Source organism: Herpailurus yagouaroundi, unplaced genomic scaffold (genome assembly GCF_014898765.1).
Source record: "Herpailurus yagouaroundi ecotype Mexico unplaced genomic scaffold, PumYag 181, whole genome shotgun sequence".
Taxonomy (NCBI): Eukaryota; Metazoa; Chordata; class Mammalia; order Carnivora; family Felidae; genus Herpailurus; species Herpailurus yagouaroundi.
In genome coordinates, this window is record NW_024412412.1 from 12,800,150 (window position 1) to 12,827,662 (window position 27,513).

The 27,513-nt window shown below is 37.6% G+C and overlaps 1 protein-coding gene across 9 annotated transcripts in view; it reads left to right on the plus strand.

Moving 5' to 3' along the window:
* TENM3 (teneurin transmembrane protein 3) overlaps positions 1 to 27,513 on the plus strand; it is a 1,301,596-nt gene that overhangs the window by 417,281 nt on the left and 856,802 nt on the right. For all 9 annotated transcript variants that reach the window (XM_040490383.1, XM_040490387.1, XM_040490391.1 and 6 more), the window contains exon 3: positions 6,994 to 7,073. The gene's annotated coding sequence lies outside the window, so the exon portion shown is untranslated. The remainder of the gene's footprint in view (positions 1 to 6,993; positions 7,074 to 27,513) is intronic.

The window sequence follows — 27,513 nt, forward strand, 5'->3', positions numbered from 1 at the left end:
TTCTCCTGGATCCAGGCACCTACAAGTAGCTGGTCACAAACAAGAATTGTTATTTTAAGTCCCTGCTCATAAAACTTTTTCTGTCCTGACTTTGATCATGAGGCAGTGCTTCTCAAACCTTTGACCGTGGTTCACTTAAGGATTTATATATCTCAACCTATTCCTACTTTTCAGAGGAAAAAGACCCCATAATTTAAAACAAAATGTATAGATTTTTTATTACTATAAAAAATAGTGACAAAATAACAGTTAACATATTTGTTATATTAGGCACAAAATAGCAGTTAACATATTACCAACACAGCAATTAAGCAACAAAGCAAATGATGAACAAATATAAAATCAAATAGTAATGTTACAAACACGTTAACTCACACATATTTGTCTGCAATCAAGACCAATTCAAAACAGTAGCACTAACGTCATGCCCCTTCCCAGATTTCAGGAATTCTAACAATTTTCATGTGAAAATGAACAGCAGGAACATTGCAGGGCTCCCAAGCATCGAGTTGAAGTCAGATGCCTCTGTGGAATACTAATTTACAGTTTTCAGTTAATTCTGGTAACATGCTAATATTAGTTTATGAGTAGTACCTTCTAGCAACTCAGCAAATACTAGTGAGTATCCATTAGTCTGTATGAAATTGCATATTATTCAACTGTAGGAGTCAAAGATGAGTTTTCTGTCCATCAACTGAACTTTGAAGTTCTACAGAAGTCCACAGGGCATGCTTTGAGCTTTAGGGCCCCAACACCAGCTCACTGATAATGAGCTGATAAGAGTTTGAGGCTTTCCCAGACAGAGATTACATTTTCACCCTTGTTCTCTTGGGTGCTAATGACTATGAAGCTGAAAACCCCAGGCTACCAAAAAAAAAAAAAAAAAAAAAAAAAAGAGAGAGAGAGAGAGAGAAGAGAGAAAGCTGTATCTTCATAAGCCACAGAGATATGTCTGACCTTGAAAAAAACATCTTGTCCTCAGGCCCTTATTAGGCCACACACTGGGGAACCAGTGCAGGGAACAATTGAAGTTAACGGCAATAGAGTCTATGGCCAAATCAGCCAAGGTATCGATCAGGATCAGATAAAATTAAGGGAGGTCTGGTAGGATGAACATGTATCAAGAATGACTCAAGATGGTGGCTAAGCCGCCTTTATGGGGTTGAAGGCTGAGATTCTAGAGCCTTACGTTCCGGATGGGACATCTGGAGATTCTTGACCTGTAGCTCTCTGTGCTTAAGTTGCTCTGACTCATTTAGGTCGGTGTTTTTCAGAAGGTATCGTTTTTTTTCCCGAGATTTCGAATTATCAATGCCAAAGTATTGGGCTACATCTTCCATTTATTGTTCTCCATTGTTCTACAGCGAGTTGATTCTATGACTCAATTAGGGCTCGGAAGACATCTACTAGTCTGAACATGTCCAACCATCTGCACACAGTAATTTAAAGTGTGTTCTAATGTGAAAGTACTATTTTTTGTCCTATTGTAACTTCCAATTACATTATTCAGGTACTACCAGAGTCGATTTACACACATCTTTCATACTTATGTGGAGCTTACAGATGGGAAAATGATTTAATAAATTTCACCTGAGCTATAAAGTAGGCTGTGTTGGCTGTTGATTAGCAATGTGTTTGGATATCAGCTTGGAGCCCGGGATTTAGATCTTACTTACTGTTGTCAGTAGTTATTCCATTGATAAATGTTTAAAGGAAAGATTTGTCTTGAGCATTATAGATTTTCTTTATTTCCAGGGAAGCCAAGGACAAATGTTAATGTAGTTACTGGTTCTTTTTCCTTCCTTCTTCTTCCCCTTTTCTCTTTTTTTGTTGTTCTTGATGATGATGGCTTTGAAGGAGACAAGGGGTCAAGAAGACATACAATGCATTATTTGGAGTAGGTTTTAGACAGTCTAGATGTTCTGACGAAAATTCTAGTTTAGTTGACCCTGAATGTCCTTTGTGTTTGATCTTGGACACCCTGACAGTAACATCATCCACATGCTTACACAGAAGATGGTAAAAATAAGGGGTTGAAGCCTTGCTAAAGCACTTTCCTCATTGATAAAATTGGCAGTGACCTTAATCAGTGACTCTCTAAGCTTTTTAGCACTGACAGAAATAACCATTTCTTTCCACTCTGTCTATTTTCATCATAGACACTTTTTTTCCTGTGATCTTCCGATATGATACATGTCCCTAGGTTGGTAGAGCTTTAGAAATCTGCTGCTTTACTCTTCTTTTTGTATTATGATTCTTATCAGCATCCTCCCAAATATATATTTAAGGAGACTTGATTGGAAAAACCTCAGAATGTCAAAAAATGTGTCAATAAGCATAAAAATTCATAAGTTTAGTGCCACTTAAAATAATCAGTTTTCTTACCACTGTTTATAAACCTGCACAGAATATGTATTGCTCTAAGTTATATGCGATATATCTACTTTTTTAAATCCAGAGATTTTGATCATTTTCTAAATATTTGCAAGGCATATAAAATTGCTGAAAGCTGGAAATAGTTTTTGCAAGAGTAAAGTTAATAGTAAATGATTATTTTAATTCACTTGATATTTGGAAACCATAATCTTGATTACGTGGCTAACCTCAGTAGCACCCTTAAGTAATTACTCCCCATAAATTAACATGCTATTTCTATCTTCTGTAATTTTCAAGAAATTGAGTCTGTTAACTCTAACCTATAGCTAAGTCACCCAAGTCACGGTCAATCTAGAAGTTTCTAACACCCTCATGATTAACTCTACTGCGATCAGGTGTATGTCAGTCTAATTCATAATTTGGATGGACTGAACAATCACACCAACTATTCCACTACTGAGTTATTTATTTTGTAGATGCTCTCTTGGGTTGTCTTTTGGTATATAATTATACTTAACAAGAATCCTATAATTTCAAGAGAATGAAAACTCACTGAAACTACATACTTACAATTGATAACTTCAGGAATGCATTTTTTTTAAGTGATTTATGCTGACCTGTGAATCACAGAAAGGTTAAGTCCTGAATCATTGCATAATGTTCAAGATCCCTTTGATAGAGAGGCTGCTTTTCAGGAAAGGGAACTATGCTTCACCAGTGATAATAAGTGCTGTGACTATATAAGTAAATAAAAAATATATTCTCTAAAATTGTATAATCATAAGCATTGAAGGACAGATACTATCAATTGATCAAGGTTAAACAATTACAACCAAAACCTATTGTGTTTATCTCAATATTGACAGGCCTCTGAATGATAATGCTTTATTATGACGTTTGAGTAAATAAAAATAACATGCTGAAAAAATCAGTGGTACTATCATCAATATTAAAAACATAGGTATTTGTATTTTCTAGAAGTCATACCAACCGCAAACAGTAAAATCTCCTTAAAACATAGTTGGCCAGTATCTCTCTCTGATTATGCTGGCCACTGACTACAAGAGCCAGTGTTACCTTTTGGGCATAACAAAGGCCTCTCTACGAAAAAGGAAAGTAACAGAGGTTATCCACAGTGCTACTCAGGGACGCAACGAGTTAGGTACAGAAGTGCAGACAAGAGGCATCATGGTCTAGTAGAGAAAGAATGTGCCTCAGATTCAACAAAATTGGGCTTCACATCCGGGAAAGCATCACCTACCTCACAGACCTGTGGTGGGGATGAAGCACATCACGTGTGCACAGCATCTCCCAGTGCCACATGCGCATGAGTTCGTTTCCTTCTTTGCTACCCATCACTCTCTGTACAATCGTTCTTGAGTAACAGAAGGTCAGGTCTAGAGGCAAATAGTCAATTGTCAGCTAGAATACTAATTGTATTTAAAAGCGTCTTTGCGGGGCACCTGGGTGGCTCAGTCCAGTAGGCATCAGACTTCAGCTCATGTCATGATCTCATGGTTTGTGGGTTCGAGCCCCGCATCAGGATCTGTGCTGACAACTCAGAGCCCAGAGCCTGCTTTGGCTTCTGTCTCCCTGTCTCTACCCCTTCCCAGTTCACTCTCTCTCTCTCTCTCTGTCTCTCAAAAATAAATAAACATTAATAAAAAAACCCTAAAAGTGTCTTGGTAACATGCTCATTTAGAAGTTTATTTAGGCCGGCCACCATGTTTGTTTTTGATGACTGTTGGATAAATAGTATCTGTCTAATACGGTGCCAGGGATATAGCTGATGTGCAATAAATATTTCTTGAATGAATAAATGGGCACCATGGAATTTTCTTATCGAAGTGATATTTGATAATATGACTAGATTCTCGGGCCAGCAGACACCATGCACAAAGCCAATAAGATAACTAGAAAAGCGTATTTGATCAGCACAGCTATAGAATTAGGCCCACACATTTCCATGTGGAAACACATCTAAGTTTCTTCAAATGGAAATCCAAACCCAGCGGCCCATAGCTTCTCCCAAATGCAGTGGAACTAACGGCTTCCTCCCCCAACCATTTCCAACAGTCAAGTGAAAAGCAGACAGAGATGCTCCAGGGCCAAACTACTTGTGCTGATTTGTAAAACCCAAGGGCTTGACTCCAGAAAGCGAATATGGGTCTGTGTCGCCATGCTTCTTTAACTACAGTCTTTAGGGTCATCGATAACCAATGAATCCCTCAACCTAATCTTAAGATTTGGCTTGTCCTCACCCTCATCTTCTGCCATGACGCTATGTACCACCTCCCCCCGCTGCCCCCAGGCTCTCATTGAGACCTCTGAAGAAACAGAGTATCAGCTGGTTGAGTGGTAAAGCGTAATCCATGTATCTGTACGTTCCACAACATAAAAACTCCAATTTTTCGTGAAGTTGGAGACGATAAGGTAATGTAACAGGAATCCACTTCCTACTTGTCCCAGCTCAGGATGCTCTGGCATGCCCCACGAGGTCACCCGTAGTATGGGGCTTGAATCTTAATTGGAGAATTGTGTAGAAACCAGGAGAATTAATGAACAATAGTTCCCACTCCGACCAGGAGAAAAAGCCGTGATCAGCGCTGGCTTTGTGAAGACTGACCTTTGGCAAATTCCTTAAATTTTCTCAGGTTCAGTTACCTCATCTGTAATATTCAGATGAAAATTGTGCTTGCCTTCTAAGGTTGTTATGGAGATTAAATGAGCTAATACTCACGAAGCACTTAGTACTAACACACTCAATAAGCACGAGCTCATCACTCAGCATTTGTCTCCAGCATTCCGTGTCCAGACATAGCCAAGTGGTGGCGACGAGTCACCTTGCTGGGGGAGGAAAAATTACCTGCAGGGCCCCCTATCTACTGAATTTAATCATTTGCAGAGACCCTTGATGCGCTAAGAAATAAGAGTGGCATTTTGTGGAAATAATTACCTACCAGAGTACATTGGGCCCTCCTTCAAGGTGATCTGCAAAATACGTTAACAACTGGCATGGCTCAGGCACAAATACAGGCACTGGCTGTAAAATTTGGTGCTGACGTTTATATGCAATGGCCAAATATCAGGTCAGCTTTCATCGACCCGGAATTTTCAACATCAACCATGAATACCTTGCACCTCACCAAGTGAATAAGCAAAAGAAATAAACCACTTTTTAGTATCCGCCCTGATTCAACTTCAAAGCGTCCCGCTCTTGAGCATAACCTCCTCCGTAAAATTTTTCTCTGTCATCTTTCCTGATGCCAGGCTCTTGTGAACCTCCTGCTTCCTCTCTGCTTGCTCCCTCACTCACCTTTTCCTTTCTGGTACAAGTAACTGAGTCTGTCCCTATCGCTCCCTCTTGATGCTCTCTCTCGCTGGGTGATCATTGCTTGATGATCGCTTCTCTTGAGACTTGTCATTTTTTAACTCTGACTTTTGGACCTGACTGGTTCCTCAGCTAGAGATTTCCCAAAGAAACCTCTGTTGCTCACACGTATGTTAATAGTCTTTTGTATTGGCTTGTCCTGATGGGCTGAGAGCTTCACGAGGGCTGGGCCGTCCTGTTTCTTATTCACAGCCCAACCCCTGAGTTTCCGTAGTGCCTGGCTCATTGCAGGTGACAACCTCTAGCCCCAGAGTTTCACACTGATTCCAAATCTTCTGGAAATGTTCTCCAATGAAACTGAAATGCATTCAGCTCCCCATGCCCCCTTTTCCATTACGTTCAAACTCCATAGTTGGTCATTTTGTCCCGGATTGCCCTCCCCATCCGTTCTTCTCATTCCAACTCCTGCCCATCATCTTTAAGAAATCAGACTATTTCAGGGCACCTGGGTGGCTCTGTCGGTTGGGCATCTGACTCTGATTTCAGCTGGTCTTGTGGTTGCTGAGATCGAGCCCACATCAGGCTCTGATCTGGCAGTGTGGAGCCTACTTGGGATCCTCTCTCTCCCTCTCTCTTTGCCCTTCCCCCCTTTACACTCCGTCTCTTTCAAAACAAATAAATAAACATTTAAAAGAAATTAGACTCTTTCTTTAGGCTGGCTTAAGACCCACCTCCTCCACAAAGCTTTACTCAATCTCCTTCTTGGAAGTAACCTCTTCTGCCTCCTGTGTCCTGTAACATGTGATCTGTTCCTCTTTCGCGGTCCTCACAAATTTGGCACATTTTTATATGTCTTTATGTACCTGCTTTCACCCCGTGCCACCTGGTACATGCAAAGATTCTCGGCAATTGTTTGTTTGTTTGTTTTCATTTTTTTTTTAACGTTTATTTATTTTTGAGACAGAGAGAGACAGAGCACGAATGGGGGAGGGTCAGAGAGAGAGGGAGACACAGAATCTGAAACAGGCTCCAGGCTCTGAGCTGTCAGCACAGAGCCTGATGCGGGGCTTGAACTCACAGACCGTGAGATCATGACCTGAGCTGAAGTCGGCCACTTAACCGACCGAGCCACCCAGGCGCCCCAGTTGTTTGTTATATGAATGCTTACATGAATGACTTATCCGTTCATAGTTACGCAGATACATACATGTTAGTATAGTTAATACATACAGTTATCGTGAAATAAACATAGTATAGCAATTTTTCTATTTGTACTTCTTCTCCAGGTTTGTAAGACCAGCACCGTCTTTCTTAGCAACTCTAATGAGCAATCTGATACAAAATTGAAGGAAAATACACCATTTTGGTAAGTAGCATTTAAATTTGAAATCTGATTATAATCAAAATCTAATGTTGCACCTCTGTTTTGTGTACAGTCTTATTTCATAAAAATTTTCAATATTTTGGCATGTGTTCTTGGAGATTAGAAGCACTGATGAGGAAAGCTTTCAAGACAATGGTTATTTATAATAGACACTAGCATACATCCTTTCAATTCTGGTCCAGTCCTGAAGTGACTCCATATATTTATGGAAGGAATCTATATTTTTGTGTAAATGTACTGAGGTATAACATTCAGAAAAGATGTGCAGCTTGTAAGTGCAGAGCTGGATGAATTTACACGACGTGAGCACATCCATAAAACAGGACCCAGGTAAGAAACAGAGTGTTACTAGCACCCCAGTAGATCTCCACAACCCTGTGCTTTTTTTTTTTTTTTTTTTACTTTTTTAAATGTTTATTTATTTCTGAGAGAGGCAGATGAGCAGGGGAGGGGCAGAGAGAGAGGGAGACACAGAAGCCCAAGCAGGCTCCAGGCTCTGAGCTGTCAGCACAGAGCCCGACGCGGGGCTCGAACCCACTGACTGTGAGATCATGACCTGAGCCGAAGTCGGTTGTTCAACTGACTGAGCCACCCAGGCGCCCCAACCCTGTGCCCTTTTTAACATTTCCCTCTCCCACCCTTTCCCCATCCCCACCAAAGTGAATTACGCTCATGACTTCCAACACTGCAAATTAGTCTCTCCTGTTTTTTAATGTTATGTGAATAAAGGGACTATCTTTTTAAATGACTTAACAATAAAGACAACGTTGAAAAAGTGAGCAGGAAGACCAAGTGATTTTCTATTTATGTAACAGCTGTTTTTCCAGATGATTTGACAGCTAATTGGAGTCACATTGCTTTTATTCTTAAACCCAGCAAATATCACCTGTTTTAATTGTGGGTCACTGCTGATTAAGCACTCCACTCAGGTTTTTCCTCATATTTGTGCTTAATCAATTATAGCCTGCCCAAGATCAGGAAAGGTATTCATCACGTCAAATGTTTACAGCAACTGTCTTTTATAATTAGAGTAAAAGATTTTCTTTTGGCATTGACCGATTAAATTGAAAATTAACATAGGATGAAGATTTTGCACAGTTTCTCAAAGGAACCAAGAAAATAGACAGAGGTACACTTAGATCAGCCAAAGACTTAATGGCACATTAGTTAAAGGCTTTATTGTGTTTAGCATAATAAAAGAGAAATGGAAATCACATGTATTTCTAGAAAGATAACTGCCTTTCCACTTACCTATTCTAGGGAAGGCCTTACTAAGAGCCTCCTAATCTCTGTTAATTTTTAGGCATCTTCCTGAGAAATAGTAATTAAACCCTCACATTTCAAATGTTTCACTTAATGATTTAGATAGTATCTTATTGATCAAGAGCCTGGAGACAAAAATATTAGAGTTTTTATCCAGCCCGAGTTTCCAAAAAAAAAAAAAAAAATGGTCACTGTTCAATTTCTTGTACACTGTTATTAAATGTTATGACTTGTCCAACTTAATTAATTTTCATTTTAGGGCAACTAGTGCCATTTTAAATATAATTTCTGTACTCCACCTTTTTTTTAAGCTTTAGTGTCGTTAATTATCTGCAAATCACAGTGTGATATTTTATCTTGTCCATTATACATTGTTTACCTGTTGTCCAGAGAAATTCTTGATTCACTCCTAAATGTTAAGGATACACTCCATTTTAAAGAGATCTGTAGTATATATACCTATACCCTTATATACCTATATCACCTCAACCCATTCATGAACATGTACTTAAGTGTCTTTAATTATGTGCATTTTGCATATAAGAAAAACACTTAAGGTAATATTTCCTAAAAGTCTTACTTAAAACTCCTCAGTGGGTTTTCTACTTATTTTAAAGAATATGTATGTTATAAAGCATTAACAGAGTTGCAAGATTAAAATTGGCATTAAAAACAACAATTCAGCAGTATCTCAACTTTCTTGAGATGTTGAGAATTACAAAAATAGGTATTTGGTGTATATTCCATTTAGTTATTAATGTGCATAAGTATGAAAAACAAGAAGTTCTTTATGTCACAAAGAAAGGGTCGATCCCTAACCACTCTCTCTTACCAGTATATTTCTACCTGGAGATTAGTTTTGCCTATCCTTGAACTTCATTTAAATGCAGTCATGCAACGTGTGTTTTCTGCCTGTGTCTTCTTGCATTCAACATAATGCTTTTGAATTTCATCCCTGTTGCTAAGTTTAAAAGTAGTTTGGTTCGCACTTTTTTTTTTTTGTTTTACTCTGAGTAGAATTGTAGTAAATTAATATACTGCTATTTTTTTTTTATCACTTTCTCATTGGGCATTTAGGTTGTTTCCAAGTTTTACACCTTATGAATGAAGCTGTTACAAACATTTCTGTAAAAGCCTTTTGTGGCCGAATGTATTCATTTCTCTTGGGATAATATTAAAGGGTGGATTTCTGGGTCATGGAGGAGGTGTGTTTAACCTTAGAACAAACTGCTCAACAGTTCTTCAAAGTCTGTCCCATCTTACAGTCCCACCGGAAAGTGGGATGCCATTTGTCCCAAATCTTTACCAACATCTGATGTTATTCGTCTTCTGGGTTTTAACTTTTTTGTGATCTTACTGTGGCTTTAATCTGCATTACCTTTGTGATTAGTGGCGTAGGCATATTTTTATGTGTTTGTTGGCCATTTATATGTCTCCCTTTTTTGAAGTGTCTGTTTGAGTTGGTTGCCCATTAACTGTGTTTGCTTGAGTTGTGGGAGTTTTTACAGTATACTTTGGCGAGAAGACTTTTATGAGATTTTGTGTGTAAGGAATCTTTTCACTCAGTCTGTGGCTTGTCTATTTTCTTAACTGTCTCTTTTGATAAATAGGTATTTTTGTTTTGATGAATTGTAGTCATTTTTTTTTCATGGTTAGTGCTTTCTGGGTCCTCTCTAAGAAATAGTTGCCAACATCAAGTGTGAAAATCTTTATAGTTTTGGTCCTTATATTTCGTCCTTATATGATGATCTTGAATTAATTTTTATGCACAGGGGGTGTTTGGCTGGCTCAGTCGGTGGAGCGTGCGACTCTTGATCTTGGGGTTGTGGGTTCGAGCCCCTCATTGGGTGTAGAAATTACTTAAAAATAAAATCTTAAAAAAAATAAATTTTTGTGCATGGTTTAAGGTAGGGGTTGAGATGCATTCTTTCAAATTTTTATGCAATTATTTCAGCACAATCTATTTAAAAAAATAATTCCTTCCCCAAATGAGTAGTTTTGGCACTTTAGCGAAAATCATTTGATCACATCGATCTATTTCTGACCTGTTTATTTCATTAATCGGTTGCATTATCTCTATACAAATTCCATACTACCTCGAACACTGTACTCTTGTAATCAGGTAATGGAAGTCGTCCAACTGTGTTATCCCTTTTTATGAGTGTTTTTAGCTACTTTAGATCCTTTGTATTTCCATTCATATTTTAGAATGAACTAGTAAATTCTTCAAACAAACAAACCAACAACAAACAAAGAAGACAAAAACAAAAAGTCCTGTTGGGATTTTGATTGAGATTGCACTGACTTCATAGTTCATTGAAGGCAAATAACTAAGCTAATAATGTTGAGTCTTCCAATCCATGAACATGATAACTCTCTACTTAGTCTTTTTTTTTCATATTTTATGCTTTTCATTGCAGAGCTTTCACATCCTTTTAAAGCTTATGCTTAATTATTGTGCTTTTTTTGCTATTATGAACTGCATTTAAAATTTCACATTTCTCCTTTCATTGTTTGCTGTCAGTGTGCAAAACTACAAATGATTTTTTTACATATTGACTCTGTATCCTACGATCATTCAAACTGACTTACTACTCCTAGTAGTTTTTTCTACAAGGTCCAGTGGATTTTTATGTAAATTGTCATTTTGTCTATGAGTACAGTATTTTACTTCACCTTTTCCAATCTTTATGCCGTTTATGTCATTCTTTTTGCTGTTGTATTACTTTGGGCTACCTGCACAGCATGACATAGGAAGTGAAAACAGACATCTTTGCGTTGTTCCTGATCTCAGAAGCCAAGTGTTCAATGTTTTAGCACTAAGTATGACATTAACTTTAAGCTTCTTGTAGATGCCTTTTCAGACTAAGGGAGTTTTGTCTGACCCAAGTTTAAGTGTTCTTTATAATGAATACGTGTTGAATTTTGTCAAAAGCATTTCTTCCTGCACATATTGAAATGATTGTACGCTCATTCTTTATTTTCTGATGATTTGGTGGATTAAATTGATCTTTTAAGTGCTAAACCCATCTTGCATTCCTGGGATAAATCCCCATTTGGTTGTAATGTATGATCGTTTTATGTAATCCTGGATTTGACTCAATAACATTTTGTTCATAGAACTTACTGAAGTCTATATTCTGAGGGACATTGGTCTCTTCTTGAAATATTTTTGTCGAGTTTTATTATCAGGGTATTGCTGACCTCATTAAATGAGCAGGAAAGTAAAGTATTTCCTCTTCCTGTCTTTTCTTAAATAGCTTGTATAAATTCATTTATCCAGAAAATTTTGATAGAATTCACCAGACAGTCCATCTTGGCTTGGAGTGTTCTCAGGGAGGAGGTTTGTAATTATAAATTTCATTCTTTAAGAGATATAGAGTTATTTACATTATTTTACTTTTGATGTTAATTTTGGTAAATTGAGTTTTCAACATATTTATTTCATATGAGCTGTCAAACATTTTCCAACAAATGTTCATCACGTTCCTTCCTTGTTCTTTAAATCTCTGTTTCATTTGTAGTCATAGTTCCTCTGTCATTCCTGATATTGGTAACTTGTGTTTCTAATATTTTTTTCTTGATCGGTTTTACTGAGGTCCATTAAATTTATTAGTCTTTTCAAAATACCAACTTTTGGATTTGTTAATTTTCTGTCTGTTTTTAGCGTAATTAACTTTAACTTTTATTTTTACTATGTTTTTTCCTTCTTTGGTTTTAATTTGATCTTCTTTTTCCAGATGCCTAAGACAGGAGGTTAGATTATTACGTTTAACTGATTCTTCTTTTCCTATATAAGTATTATAATGCTACACACTTCCCTTGAATCATAGCTTTAACTGCATCCCACAAATTTTTATTCATGATATTTTCATTGTCATTTAGTTGAAAATACCCTCTGGGTTCCTTTGTGATTTACTCTTTCACTGCACATTATTTAGAAGTATGTTATTTTAGTTCGAAATACTTAGAGATTTTTCTAGATATCTTATTCTTATTTCTACTTTAGAGACATATTTTGTGTCTTTAGGGGCATATTTTGTGAGTTTTCTATCTTTTGAGATTTGTTGAGCTGATATCATCATAAAGTGTATGTTGGTGAATATCCCAAGTGCCATGAAAGTCCCAAGAACTATGTAGTTTGAAATTGCTGGGTATGGTGTTATATAAATACAAATTTATTCAATTTGGTTGATCATGTGGTTGAAATATTCTTTATCCAAACATGTGTTTAAATCTGTAAAATACCGAGAGATTGGTGCTGGCAATCTCTATTAATGTGGATTTATCATTTCTCTTTTAATTCTGTCAACATTTATTTCATGCATTATTGAAGCTCTGTTGTTACCTGCATACACGTATGCCTGTCATTAAGGTTGTCATAAGTTCCTAATGAATCAATGCTTTTATTTTGGAAATACTCCTCTTTGCTTTACGAACACACTTTATCTTCATGTCTGCTTTGTCTGATAGTGAGAGAGCTTTATTACCTAACCTTTGCCTGTTGTTTACATGGTATGTCTGTCCCTAGTCTTTTACTTCCAGTCTGTCTCTCTTGGATGAAGGTGAATTTCTGGATATAATATACACCTAGTTCTTGTATTTTATCTGATATGCCTTGTAATTGGAGCGTTCAGTTCATTGCATATAATTATTGACATTTAAATCTACAATTTTGCTACTTATTGAATTGGTTTTTATTCTTCTGTTCTTCATTTCTTTCTTTGTTTTGGGATTAATAAAAAAAATTTTTTTCGGGGCACCTGGGTGGCTCAGTCAGTTAAGCGTCCTACTTCAGCTCAGGTCATGATCTCATGGCTCATGGGTTCAAGCCCCACATCAGGCTCTTTGCTGACGGCTCGGAACCTGGAGCCTGCTTTGGATTCTGTGTCCTCCTCTCTCTCTCTGCCCCTCCCGCATTTGTGCTCTGTCTCACTCTCTCTCAAGAATAAAGAAACATAAAAAAAATTAAAAAAAATTTTTTTTCAGTATCCATTTTAATTCTTTCATTCAGGCTCCTTAAGCTGTACCTAATATAACTTTTTAAATGTTTGCAATATGCTATCTTTACTTATCACAGTTTACTTGATATGCTTTGAATAACATTTTGAAACATTGTAAAAGTTAAAATTCATTTGAACCTTCATTTTGTGCTGTTTTATCATTATTTTAATTCTATACACATTAAGATACTGCAATGTAATATTATTATTTTTGCCTTAAAAGGTCAGTTGTTTAGAGAAACTAAGTATGTTATGTTGCTAGGGCCACCGTAACAAAGTACCACAAACTGAGTGGCTTCAACAAAATTAATTTATTGTTCCACAGTTCTGGGGGCCAACAAATCCCAGATCAAGGTGCCAGTAGGCCCATGTTCCCTCTGGAGGTGCTGAGAGCTCTGTTTCTGTCTTCTAGATCCTACTGTGACCCATTTGTGGAAGCAAAATTCCAATCTTCACGTGGTGTTCTCCTTGTGTCCACAAGCATGTCTGTGTCTGCATTTCCGTTTTTATAAGGACATCCGTCTTATTGGAATAGGATCTACCCTAATGATCTCATTTTTTTTTTCTTTAAAGAGAGAGAGAGCACGCACGTGTGGGCACACCAGCACAAAAGTGGAGGAGGGGTGGGAGAGAGAGAGAATACTAAGCAAGCTGGATGCCCAGCACGGAGCCCAACACAGGTCTCGATGTCACAAACCTCGAGATCATAACCTGAGCCGAAATCAAGAGTCAGGCGCTTAACTGAGTGAGCCATCCAAGTGCCTCCCCTTAATGATCTCATCTTGACTCGATTGTATCTACAAATAACCTATTTCCAAATAAGGTCAAGTTCACAAGTACTGGGGTTTGGGAGCTCAACATATGAATTTTGGGAGCTACAATTCAACCCATAATACTAAGAGAAGGAAAAAAACGTGTGTGTGTGTGTGTGTGTGTGTGTGCGTGCGCACATACATGCGTACATATATGCATACGAATATAATCAAATATAATTATTAAAATTATATAATCTGTCAATATATGTATAGCATGTTATATATATCCCTATATATTTATCACTTTACACGTTCTTCATTCCTTTCCATAGATCAAGTTTCCATCTGGTATCATCTCCCTTTAGCCTGAAGAGATATTTCTGTAGCATTTCTGGCAGTGCAGGTTTGCTCGTGACAAATTTTCTCAGCTTTCATTTATCTGAAAATCTTTATTTTAACCTATTTAAGGGATTTTTTTTTTCTTGTCTCTCCTTTCCTTTTTTTTTTTTTTTTAAACTGGACATAGGATTCTGGATTGATACTTTTTTTTTTTTTTTGAGTAACTTTAAAAGTGTCACTTAATTGTCTGTGGCTTACATTGTTTCTGATCTGAAGTTGGCCATCATTCACATTATTATTTCCTTACAGCAAGATTTCTCAGCTTAGTGCTTCTTATATCATAAGCCACACAATTCTTTGTTTTGGGTGGCTTTCCTGAGCATCGTGGGATGGTTAGCAGCATCTCTGGCCCCTACTGGCTAGTTGCCATTAGCACCCCCACAACCACCCCCAGTTGTGAAAATCAAATATGTCTCCACAAATTGCCAGACTTCTCTATAGGGCAAAATTGTCCCCCGTGAAGAAGCATTGCTTTATATGTAATGAGTCCATTACTCTCTGACTAATGTCAAGATTTTCTCTTTATGCTTGCTTTTCAGCTCTGATGTGACTAAGTACCTTTTTTGTGTTTTTGTTTTTGTTTGTCTTTCCTGCATGGTTTTTTGCTGAGCTTCTTTGATCTAAATATTAGACGGGGTGTCTGGGTGGCTCAGTCGGTTGAGTGTCTGACTTCCACTCAGATCATGATCTCACTGCTCATGACTTCAAGCCCCACATCAGGCTCTGAGTTGACAGCCCAGAGCCTGGAGCCTGCTTCAGATACTGTGTCTCCCTCTCTCTCTGCCCCTCTCCTGCTCATGGCATCTTTCTCTCTCTCTCTCTCTCTCTCTCTCTCTCTCTCTCTCTCTCCCTCTCTCTCTCTCTCTCTCAATAAATAAATAAATAAATAAATAAATAAATAAATAGTTAATTTAAAAAAAGAAAGTTTCTTAATGTGTTAAATATTATTTCCTTGTTTTCAAATATTTCCTCTTCTCTGGACTTCAATAAAATGTATGTTAGATTACTTGATGTTTTCCCAGAGGTCACTAAGGCTGTGTTCATTTATTTTATTTTTTTAAACATTTTTTAAATTACCTTGAAATAAATACAGATTCACAGAATGTTTCAAAGAAATGTACAGGGAGGTCTATGAACCCTTAATCCAGCCTTGCCTGTCTTTACCTCTTGCATAGCTATACTGCAGTATGAAAGCTAGGAAATTGATATTGGTGCAACCCACAGAGCTTATTCATGAATTACATATACACTCATTTATATGTACGTGTGCCTATGTAGTTCTTTGCAGTTTCATCACATGTAAAACTTTGTGCACCTATCACTACAACCAGTATACAGAATTGTACTATCAATATAAGGATCCTTCATTTGACCTGTTGACAGCCATACCCATCCTCCCCCATTCCTAACTCCTGGCAACAATGAATCTATACTTGGTTTCTAAAATTTTTTGATCTAAAGAATGTTAGGGCACCTGGTGGCTCAGTCAGCTAAACATCCAACTCTTGATTTTGGTTCAGGTCATGATTGCAGGATTTATGGGATTGAACCCCTCATTGGGCTCTGTGCTGACAGTGCTGAGCCTGCTTGAGATTCTCTCTCCCTCTCTCTCTGCCCCACATGCTCTCTCTCTCTCTCTCAAATAAGTAAACAAACATTAAAAAATAATGTCACAAAAATGGAACCATATAGAATGCAAACTTTGTTGTTGTTTTTTTTTTCTTACCATAATTCTTTTGAGATTCACCCAAGTATTGAAAGTATCCAGTGTCCATTCCTTTTATAGCTGAGTGGTATTCCATGCTCTGAATGTACTGCAATTAGTTTAACCATTTACTCTTTGAAGGACCGTTTCCAGTTTGGAAACTATTAAAGCTTCTATGAACATTTGTGTACAAATTTCTCATAAAAATACTCTGGGAAAAATTCTCTGGGATAAAAGCCTAAGTGTGCAATTGATAGGTTGTCTAGTCTATACACATTTAATGTTAAAATGTCAAACTATTTTCAAAATTACTTATTTTACATTCCCACTAGCAATGTCAGAATGGTCCATTTTCTTTACATTCTTCTCAGCATTTGGTATTATCAATATATATACTTTTTATTTTAGCCATTCTGATAGGTACATTGTGATAACTCATTGTGATATTAATTTGCATTTCCCAAGTAGCTAAAGATATTGAATATCCATTCATGTGCATATATTCCAGGCATATTCCTCTTCAGTAAAATACTTGTTCATGTATTTTGCCCATTTTTATTGCATTGTTTTGTTTTATGAATGCTGAGTTCTGAGAGTACTCAGTATATTCTAGATACAAGTCCTTTGTCGATATGTGATTTGCAAATATTTTCTGTAATCATCCTAGAAGAGTCTTTCATAGAATAGAAGTTTTCAGGGGCGCCTGGGTGGCGCAGTCGGTTAAGCGTCCAACTTCAGCCAGGTCACGATCTCGCGGTCTGTGAGTTTGAGCCCCGCGTCGGGCTCTGGGCTGATGGCTCAGAGCCTGGAGCCTGTTTCCGATTCTGTGTCTCCCTCTCTCTCTGCCCCTCCCCCGTTCATGCTCTGTCTCTCTCTGTCCCAAAAATAAATAAACGTTGAAAAAAAAAAATTAAAAAAAAAAAAAAAAGAATAGAAGTTTTCAGTTTTCATGAAGTCAAATGTATCAGTTTTTCCTTTCATGTGTAATGCTTTGGGGGTCAAGTATGAGAACTCTTCACCTAATTTTAGTTCCCAAAGAATTTTCTCTAAGTATTTTTTTCCTAAAAAATGTTATGGTTTTATATTTTACATTTAAGTCTCTGATCCATTTTGAGTTTTTTTGTTTGTTTGTTTTGTTTGTATAAAGTGTAAGCTTTAGGTCAAGGATGATTTTTTTTAATTGCCTGTGGATATCTGTTAATTTATTTTTAATCCTTTTTTTTATTTCTGTGTGTGTGTGTGTGTGTGTGTGTGTGTGTGTGTGTGTGTGATATTGGGTGAAATCCTTTGATCTCTTTGCAGTTTGCCAACCCTTTATTCTTCTATCTGTAATATTCTACTAAGGTCATCCAGTGAATTTTTACTTCAGATATTTTACTTTTCATTCTAGATATTCTATTCTCTACAGATGTTCCTCCTTCTGTTCCATCATTGTGTTCCTATTTTCCTTTAAGTCCTTGAGCATATTTATAATAGTTGTTCTAAGGTTTTTTCCTGCTCACTTCAATATCTAACCTCTTTGTGGTCTGTTTTGATTGCTGGTTTTTTCTCTTGAAAAAGAGAAAAGATCACATTTTTCTGCTTTTTTACGTTTCTAGTAATATTTTTTTAAATGTTTATTTATTGGGCCACCTGGGTAGCTCAGTCATTTAAGCATCCAACTTCAGCTCAGGTAATGATCTCACAGTTTGTGGGTTTCAGACCCACATTGGGCTCTGTGCTAACAGCTCAGAGCCTGGAGCCTGCTTTGGATTCTGTGTCTCCCTCTCTCTACCCCTCCGTCATGTTCTTTCTCTCTCCTTCTGTCTTTCTCTCAAAAATAAATAAAAATTTTCTTAATGTTTATTTATTTATTTTGAGGGAGAGAGAGAGTGTGCACATGCAAGCAGGGGAGGGGCAGAGAGAGAGGGGAGAGAAAGAATCCCCAGAAGGTTCTCTACTGTCAGCACAGAGCTCGTTTTGGGGTTGAATCTCACAAACCCTGAGATCGTGACCTGAGCAGAAATCAAGAGTCGGAAGCTTTACTGACTGAGCCACCCAGGCGCCCCTCTAGTAATTTTCAATTACACCCTGGACATTATTGGCATTTGTTCTAAGGAATTATGGAATCTGGTTTATGTTGTCTTCCTTTAAAGGTATGGAATGTTGTTCTGATAGATAAGTTGAAGAAAGATTATTTTTAAACTGTAAGGATAATTTTATTTTTTGTTACGGTAGCTGTATCTCCTATACCTTAGGGCGTATCCTTTACGCTGGGTGTTCATCTTTATTCTCTATTTGTAGCCTGTCTGTAATTTCAGCTCAATGCTTCGAGATGTTCAGTACATTCTTCCTACTCAGACTACATTGGCTTTACCATCTCTCCATCCTGCATGATCATAGATAAAAAAGCTAAACGGAGGGTATTAGTTCTCAGCCTTGCAGCAAATAGCCACTCTGTTCAATAACCTGGAGTCTTGCCCTTCATATGTGCAACCCAATCCCTAGCCAAAGACCCACAAAGAATCTCCATGCAGACTTTCACTCCTTGCTTCTCTTATTTCTACCCTGCAACATACTTCTTTCTAGTACCCCATAACGCAAATTCTAGATGCCTCTGCACCCTGAACTCTGACCTCTGCATACTCTAATGCTAACGTACTGCTCTACTTTGGCTCTACTTCCCTGAATGCCTTCTGGAAACTGCCTTAGGACAGGAAGCCAGGACAAATACCGGGTCTCCTTCATGTGCTTTCTGTCTCTCCAAGATCTCAGTCCTCCATTGCCTCTTGTTCATCACCCTGAAACAGTTGTTTTATCTACTCTGCTCAGTTTCTTTGTTGTTTAGGGTGAAAGAGCATGTCTGGTGCCAGTGATTTTGTCATGGCCGTGTGTGGAAGTTCTTCTAATTCATTAGTTTGTCACAATAGACAAAATAATTGCACTGAATCTGTTCTCATTTTAGTAGAGTCAAAGGACGTATCATCTTCAACTCCAGCCAGATGTAATACCCTCCCATCTCTTGTAAACAGAGTGAACACATCTCCTGGTTTTCCTAACATCATCCCAGTTAATGTCTATTATGAATACCACCCCATTTTACTCTCAAAAATATTCTACTTTTGGCAACAAATTGGCTACTTCATTTATAATACTTACTATTTATAAATATTTTTAAAAAAATTTTTTTAACGTTTATTTATTTTTGAGACAGAGATAAAGCATGAACGGGGGAGGGTCAGAGAGAGAGGGAGACACAGAATCGGAAACAGGCTCCAGGCTCTGAGCTGTCAGCATAGAGCCCGACATGGGGCTCGAACCCACGAACTGCAAGATCGTGACCTGAGCTGAAGTTGGACGCTTAGCCGACTGAGCCACCCAGGCGCCCCTATAAATATTTTATCAATACTTAGTAATAGTGATTTTTTACAGTGAGAATCCTATATAACCCAACTTTATTATACAATTATTTTTATTATGTTGTTTAACTTTTCTGAAATTAATGTTGTTATTTCTTTCTAGGACTTTTTATTTATTTATTTACTTATTTATTTATTATTTACCCATATGTAAGTTTGCATACAACCTTCCTCTCCACTCTCTGGTGCTTTGTCATTAGTTTCAAATGTGGTCAATATGTGTTTTCAGAAAAAAGCTTCACAGCACAAACCATTCTTTGTTTAGAATATTTCTTCTTTTTAATGTTTATTTATTTATTTTTGAGAGAGAAAGAACACACAAGCCGGGGAGGGGCAGAGAGAGAGGGAGACACAGAATCCAGAGCAGGCTTCAGGCTCCCAGCTGTCAGCACAGAGCCCGATGCGGGGCTTAAACTCACAAACTGTAAGATCATGACTTAAGCCAAAGGTGGACGCTTAACCGACTGAACCACCCAGGTGCCCCAGAATATTTCTTACTAAGGAAAATGTATCCTATTGCTCACCCTTTTTTTCTTTTTAGAGGATTTTTTTATTACAAAATAATAAAAAAAAAATAGCAGATTGCTCTTTCTCGCCATGGTTGGTTGGATTAACTCCATGGACTCTATGTCTAGTGCCCTGGCTTAGTACCAGTATGACAAAGGATAGAGGCATTGATATATCTGGGGGAGGAGAGTTAAGAGCTTTCCTTACTTCTTGCTCTAATAGTCATTTATATTTTAGGTATTGTATCCTTGCCTTCTGTAAACACATAGTAACTTGCATATGCTCAAACAGCCTACAGAAACACACACACACACACACACACACACACACACACACATTTATGTAGAGAAAAATGCCCTATATTTCCTTATATTTGGAAAAGAATGAATTACTTGGGTCAAACAGAATTTGAGAGTCAATGTGGTATCTCTCTGGCCATAAACATGATTCCTCTTAAGAGTATCGTGTTCTGTGGACTGCATTTCTGGCCATGTAATCAATGCCTTTATAGCTTAGTCAACATGATGTAGGGTAGATACTTTTGTTCATTATTTATTTCCTTTGAATATACACCTAGTTAACACAAACCGACAGCTTGAATAGTCCCCTAGTTATTTTTCAATTGCCACATTCTGTATCATATTGAAGATGGTAATAAATGCTGAACTTTCACATGTTATGCAAATGTGTTGTATTCCTATATCTCCTCTTCAGCAATGTATTATTTTTAGGTATTTATATTGAAAGCTATTCATAACCAATTTAATGTCAGACTTGGACCTGCAATGATATATGGAGGCTGCCTTTCATTAAGTGGAAGGTTTTCTTTTATGATAGTCCTCGTAGAAGATTCAACCTACGAGTCAGAGGCACTTATTTTGAGAGAGTAGCAGCCTGGGTGCTGTAATACGTTCACTCTGTTTTAAAACATCCCAAAGAATGCTGTCAGCTCGAAGTTTCTATACCTAGTATCTACTAAATCAGATCAGACCATTTTTATGTAATGGTTGCAAATGTGTTTTTTTTGAATGTTAAATCTGTTTCTATTTTTCAATCAATTTAAAATGTGTAGAAAAAAAGTGTTCTGATTGTATATTATCCAATTTTCATCAGCTGCCGGAAGGAAATGCTGTGAAAATCTGTGATTTAAAACCCTTAAAACTTCTGCTTGAAATGCATGTTTTGTTAAGAACATTAGATATGCAAAGTGTGTTAAACAGAATTTTGATGTCTTTATTAATAGCATTTAAAAGTTTTAGGATTTCGGATATTCACAGATTTTTATTCTCCTTGATTTACAAGGTCATATATTTTAGATCTTTATTTTTCTTCCTTTGGAGATACTTGGGACTGTGAAAAAACTGGTAAAAGAAATAATTACATTACTACTAATAATGCTATCCTTTCTAGGATTTAATGGAGAAGATATTTTACAAAGGGCATATAAATAACCACAAACACCAGGAAACACTTCAAAGCCACTGTGTATAAATGACTTGCCTATGAGCTGTGTGAAACACAAAGATCTGGTCTTCCATGGGTTCATAATCTAGTTTAAAATAAATACATGTGTCCAAAGAATGGCACACTTAAGTGCATTGGGGTTTAGAGGAGCAAAAAAAACACCGCCTTTAAAACTTCAATGTAAAGTGGGATCTGACTTAAGGAATGAAAGTAAAGCATAATGGTAAATCATGATGAAAATACTATTGAGGGGCACCTGGGTAGCTCAGTTGGTTAAGCGTCTGACTTCGGCTCAGGTCACGATCTCGCTGTTCCCAAGTTCAAGCCCTGCGTAGGTCTCTGTCCTGACAGCTCAGAGCCTACCGCCTGTTTTGGATTCTGTGTCTCCCCCCTCTCTCTCTGCCCCTTCCCCACTCGTGCTATGTCTCTCTCTGTTAAAAATAAATATTTAAAAAAATTTTTAAAGTACTATTGAATAGTGACAAATTTAAATGTGATATAACTTTTATTAAAACAACCTACAGGGATATGAAAAAAGAAGGTGAAAAAAAAGAAACCAATTAGAACAGATGCTTTTCTTTTTTATACTTATAGTTGGTGTCATACTAACATTAAAAAACAGAAGCACTGAAACTCTGGGTTAATTAGTACTTTATTTAGTTTTTCATATTTACTTTTACCTACTTTATCAGTTAGTATTTGTGTTCTTTCGCAAGTAAGAGATTGCCAAAAAATTGTGACTTAACTATACAGGGATTTATTTTTGCATGGTGTCGTGTTGACCTTTTATAACCTTTCACCCTCGTACCCTTGGGGTATTGGATCAGGTCCAAAATAGCAACCAGAGCTCCAGTCATCACATCTACCTTCCTGGTAAATGGAAGGGACAAAGAACGATGGCAGCCCTCCCTTTAAGAAGGCTCAAGGAAGTAAAACACTTTACTTTGCTTCTACGTTTTATCAGTGGCCCAAAACTAGTCACATAAACACACCTACTGCAAATTCATCTTATACATGGGTGCATGACTGCTTAGAATAAACTTAGGACTTGGTTTTGTTATGGGGCCGAAGGAGATGATTGAAGCCTAGGTAAGCATATCACAGTTTTTGTCATTCCCGCTAAGCATTTTGAATATCCATGGTACAGATTGCGGCATTTGTAAGTCAAAATGAGCCTGGCTGACTTTGCATCCTTAAAGGGAGGGCTAACTCTTGCCGAGCTGATCTGTTCCAGGCACCAGAATTGTTATTCAGCGCTTAGGTTGGCAACACCCATTTTAGTGATTCGATTACATATACAGATCATGAAAGATCATTTCCTTGAAAATGACTAGTCTAGAATGAAAGTGATAGATGTCGGGAATGTGTGGTGGGCCTGTCCAAAGGAGTGAGTCGATATATTTGGATGGATGGATGGATGGATGGATGGATGGATGGATAGATAGGTAAGTATATAGGTAGCAGATTGTTTAAGTTAGGTTGATAGAAAAGTAGAAAGAAAGAGGAGAGGAGATGAGGAGCCAAAGGAGAGAATAGGAGAGGAAGAAAATTAAGGAATTGCAGGGAATTCCTAGCAGACTATTAAGGATAGTCTAATCAAAATGTACATCTCTATATTGACCTACCCTACTGATCATTTATTTTCTCAGTGCAACATGCCATTTGCTCTGGCATGCTACTTTGCTTGTGATCTTTATTAGTGGTAGATGATTCTTTCCAAAGTTAAAAATGCTGACAGTGTCCTCAAATATAGCCCTGATGAAGCTCTTTTTTCCTAGTATTTTATCGTATGTTAAATTCTTTATTTACTTCTTAATAAGGAACTTAATAGTGCTTAACAAAGACAGCACTCTATCTTTCGAGTGCTTTTCTGTGGATCTGTTTCTCTGTCACCATCAGCGTTGCCTCTGTCACCCTTGCAAGGCAGACTGGCATCTCCTCCGTTTTCACATTAAGAATCGGCTCCTTGCTTAGTGTTGGATGAAAACAGGACACCTGTGTTGGGCAGCGCCATGATACTGTGCATTATCCCATTAAACGTCTCTCCGCCAGTAACAAGGCTGTTACTGTTTAACTATTACATGTGCAGAAATATGTGGGCCAAGGTACAGAAATCAACACTGTCTAGTGACCTACATTCAGAAGAATAATATTCTGTGCAATTTGCACAATGAACTAGTGTCTTTGTACATCATAGGCAAAAAAGAAAAAAAAAGTTCTCTGCAGAATTTTCAGTGAAAGAGATTACCTCCAACCACATTAGAATGTTTTCCATGACCCTGTTACCTGGTTTTGAGGAATGTAGACTCCCCATTGCTCCCAACAATGTGTACAGTGTACTAAAAAGTAGAATTAAGAGAATGTAGAACAGTGGTGAAGGGATATAGCTGCTAACTTAGAAAACAAAGTGCCAAGTTATGACCCTGCTTGTAATCTAGTCTCATGGGAATGCATTTAATAACTGCAGTACCATTTAAATTTTTGAAGACACTATGTTTAAGTTTTCCTGTAGAGCAGTAACAATAGTTAATGAGATAAATGTTGCCTTGTCTTTAAAATATCCTACGCTCAGGGCGCCTGGGTGGCTCTGTGGGTTGAGCGTCCAACTTCGGCACAGGTCATGATCCTGTTGTTTATGGGTTCGAGCCCACGTTGGGCTGTGTGCTAACAGTCTGGAGCTGGGTTCAGATTCTGCGTCTCCCCTCTCTCTCTGCCCCGCCCCTGCTGGCGCTCTGTCTCTCTCTCAAAAAGAATTAAACATTAAATTTTTTTTTAATAAAAAATAAAAATAAAATAAAGTAAAATATCCTACACTCATCTAATTCATTTTGCGTTAGAGATCAGTATGTAGAAACCCCAGATGTGATTCTTGTGATACTTAGCAGATGCTTCTTAGTCTTCTCCCCTCTTATAAATTAGTAGACGCACTTGTGGCGCTTAGTTGATTGCACGTTCCAAAATGATCTGTCAAATATCGGCACCTGCGAGCATGCCTTCATGCACATACTGAAGAAAAAAAATTTTTTTTTACATGTTCAGCTTGCATTTTAAAGGTAAAATAAGCGAACTTTTTTTTTAGTGTGTCTAAGTTAATTTTTCAAAATTCAACTCTAGCAGAGTCAATGGGGATGGGATAAATATTATGGGATTTTCATTTGCATTGCCCTTCCTGTTCTCTGAAATAATTTATTATAATTTTCATGAGACTTCATAATATTATTCATTCACTTCATAATTGAAACGTTGTTAAACGCTGCCTCATGTTGATTCCTGACCTATACCAGCCAAAGGCACCTTCCTCTATTCCTTCTCTCCTTTCCAACTAAATAAGTTAGCAAGTTTGATACCCAATGATAAATTGCATAGATGATTCTGATCTTATTTATAAAATGGACTTGAAATTCCTGGCTTCTAACGAAGATATGGCAGGTTAACTGATTGAAAATGATTTCAAATGTTATGCAAATATTAGTAACCATTACCGAAAAAAAAATGTTTAAAAATAACAGAAGACATCGGGGAATTAAAATGTGATTCTAATTTCATCAGCAACAATTAGTTTATCATTCTCACTGGCATGAAAGATTATTTAGAAATAAACAGTGACAGTGTACTGTAGCCCATGTTTACTACCCAATGTTTAGCATGACAGCAGAAGGAAAAGTAATGTTTTTAAGGTCATAGAATGTCAGGAAAACTGTCAGCAGATACAAGAGTGCCTGGTAACTTCGTAGGTGCTGGGGAAAAAAAATTATTTAGTGAGATCTATCTCCTAGATTTTGAAAGCAGATGTGGAAAAAAAGTATGTACCCTTGCTTTAGTAAAAAGTGTATATAAACTCACAAAAGTGCAGTTTGCTTGGTGAATGACAAACCCTTAATCTTTTGATGCAGTCAGTGAAATCTACAAAACATTGAGCACGGCTTCTCCTATAGACAATTTCCAGCACCAGCCCAGATGGGTCTAATAAAGGCTATTGTCAGCTCAAGCCTTCTGTCTCTGAAACATAAGTCATGTTTTGTTTATTTAATTTTGTCACTCTGTTATTTTACCCAAGCTCATTTGGGTATGTGATGAGAATAACTCATTGAACTAGTATATGATACAATAGCCGTGGACTGGAAGCTTGATTCTAGGAGAAATCCCAGATGTGAACATCTTCCTCCCTACTCTCCCTATTTAAGGATAATTTGGCTCTACTTCTGCTCCACATTCCCAGGAGGATTTATTCTTTGACATGTGTCAAGGATAGAAGGATAACACAATGTCGGATACTGGGTTGAGAGATGGAGTTTTTAAAAATCTTCATAGAGGCAGGTATAATGACTCGATCGGTTATGTTACTTCTTACTAGTTTTCTGAACCTGACACCAATAAGAGGAGGGAAACTCTGTAGAAGTAATTAAGAGAGAGAGTTAAAGAAAAAGGGAACTTAAAGAGAATAAATTTAGATACATTAGTCCAGGAGACAGACAAGAGGGTCACAAATAAATATAGTATACCAGGTAAAAGTGATATTTGAAGCCAGAAAGCAAGGGATAATATTTATTGACCACATAGTATTTATGAAGCATCATTCTAGGTCCTGAAATGCATTCACTTGGTCTTAATTTCTGACCCATTTAGCTTATTTTGCTTTATTTTTTTTTATTCATTCATTTTTGAGAGAGGGAGCACACACAGAGGAGGAGCAGAGAGAGAGGGACAGAGGATCTGAAGCAGGCTCTGTGCCGACAGCAGTGAGCCCGATGTGGGACTTGAACTCACAAACTGAGATCATGACCTGAGCTGAAGTCAGAGACACAACGACTGAGCCACCCAGGCGTCCCTGCTTTACTTTTATTAGCATTTGTGGTACAAACGAGAAATGCAACAAGTCAGTGAAATACAACTGAGACTACGTGTGCTTCCTGGGGACTGGTAGAACCGTGACCCAGACAATACCAAAAACTTACTCCCAGATATTAACCCTTGAGCTGCCTGCGTTTTCTAACTTCAGCAGCCAAGTGAAGTGATTGCTGGAATTGTAACATATAAGCTAAATGATTCATACGTTCATCTCCTTGCTAGGCCTCTAGACCATACAATTAGCCTAACTTTTAGTTTCAGGCTTTGACGACATTCTTCCCAATTAGAATTATCTTTTAAATTATTCCGCATTCGTGTAACTTCTATGGTTTTGTACACTTTTGATAGAGGGGGAAATATGCATACAGTTCAGAAAGTCAAAAATTGCAGGGTGAAAATAGTCTAGTGTAATTTTGAGTTAATTCTGGAAGTTCAAGGTTTTACTTGAAAGAACATATGTTTTCAAGGACTTCCGCAGTCCCCCTGTTTGCCTGCAGAGTCAGTCTGCAGTACCCTGACTCTCCAGGCTCTGACTTCATTATGAGGAAAACCCTTTGTAGAGGGCATCTGCTCAATTCTAATAATAAATTTTAAGGGAGGTACAGAATCAAAATGAGAAGCAAATGGATTAATTATTCCTCTACATGGGGCCTGGGAATTCATTCATTACCTTTGTTCCTCATCACTTTGTGTGCTCTTGGGTTTCTGCAGAAAAGAAATGTTAAATGAGAAATGAAAGGGGTGAGCCTTTATTTCTCGGCGTTGGAATTTCAATTTGAGCATTCCAGAATAGAGAAATGTCCCTAACACTGGTGCCTGTATACAGTCCATCACGTGGGCCCTCCTCCCAGGATTGGAGTTTGAAGATTCGTGAACGATGGTGCCCATTCTCAAGTACACCATAGCAGAGCTGGGACAACAAAGGCGCAGGGCAGAAGACTCAGGGTGCAATTGTGACTTTGTTCCTGGCTGGTGACAGCACCTTGGATACTTAGTGTCAAAGACTTCATTTGAAAGATTAGAGGATGAGAACCAATTATTTCTGTCCTCCTCTAATTCTGAAAGTGTATATTCCCATAT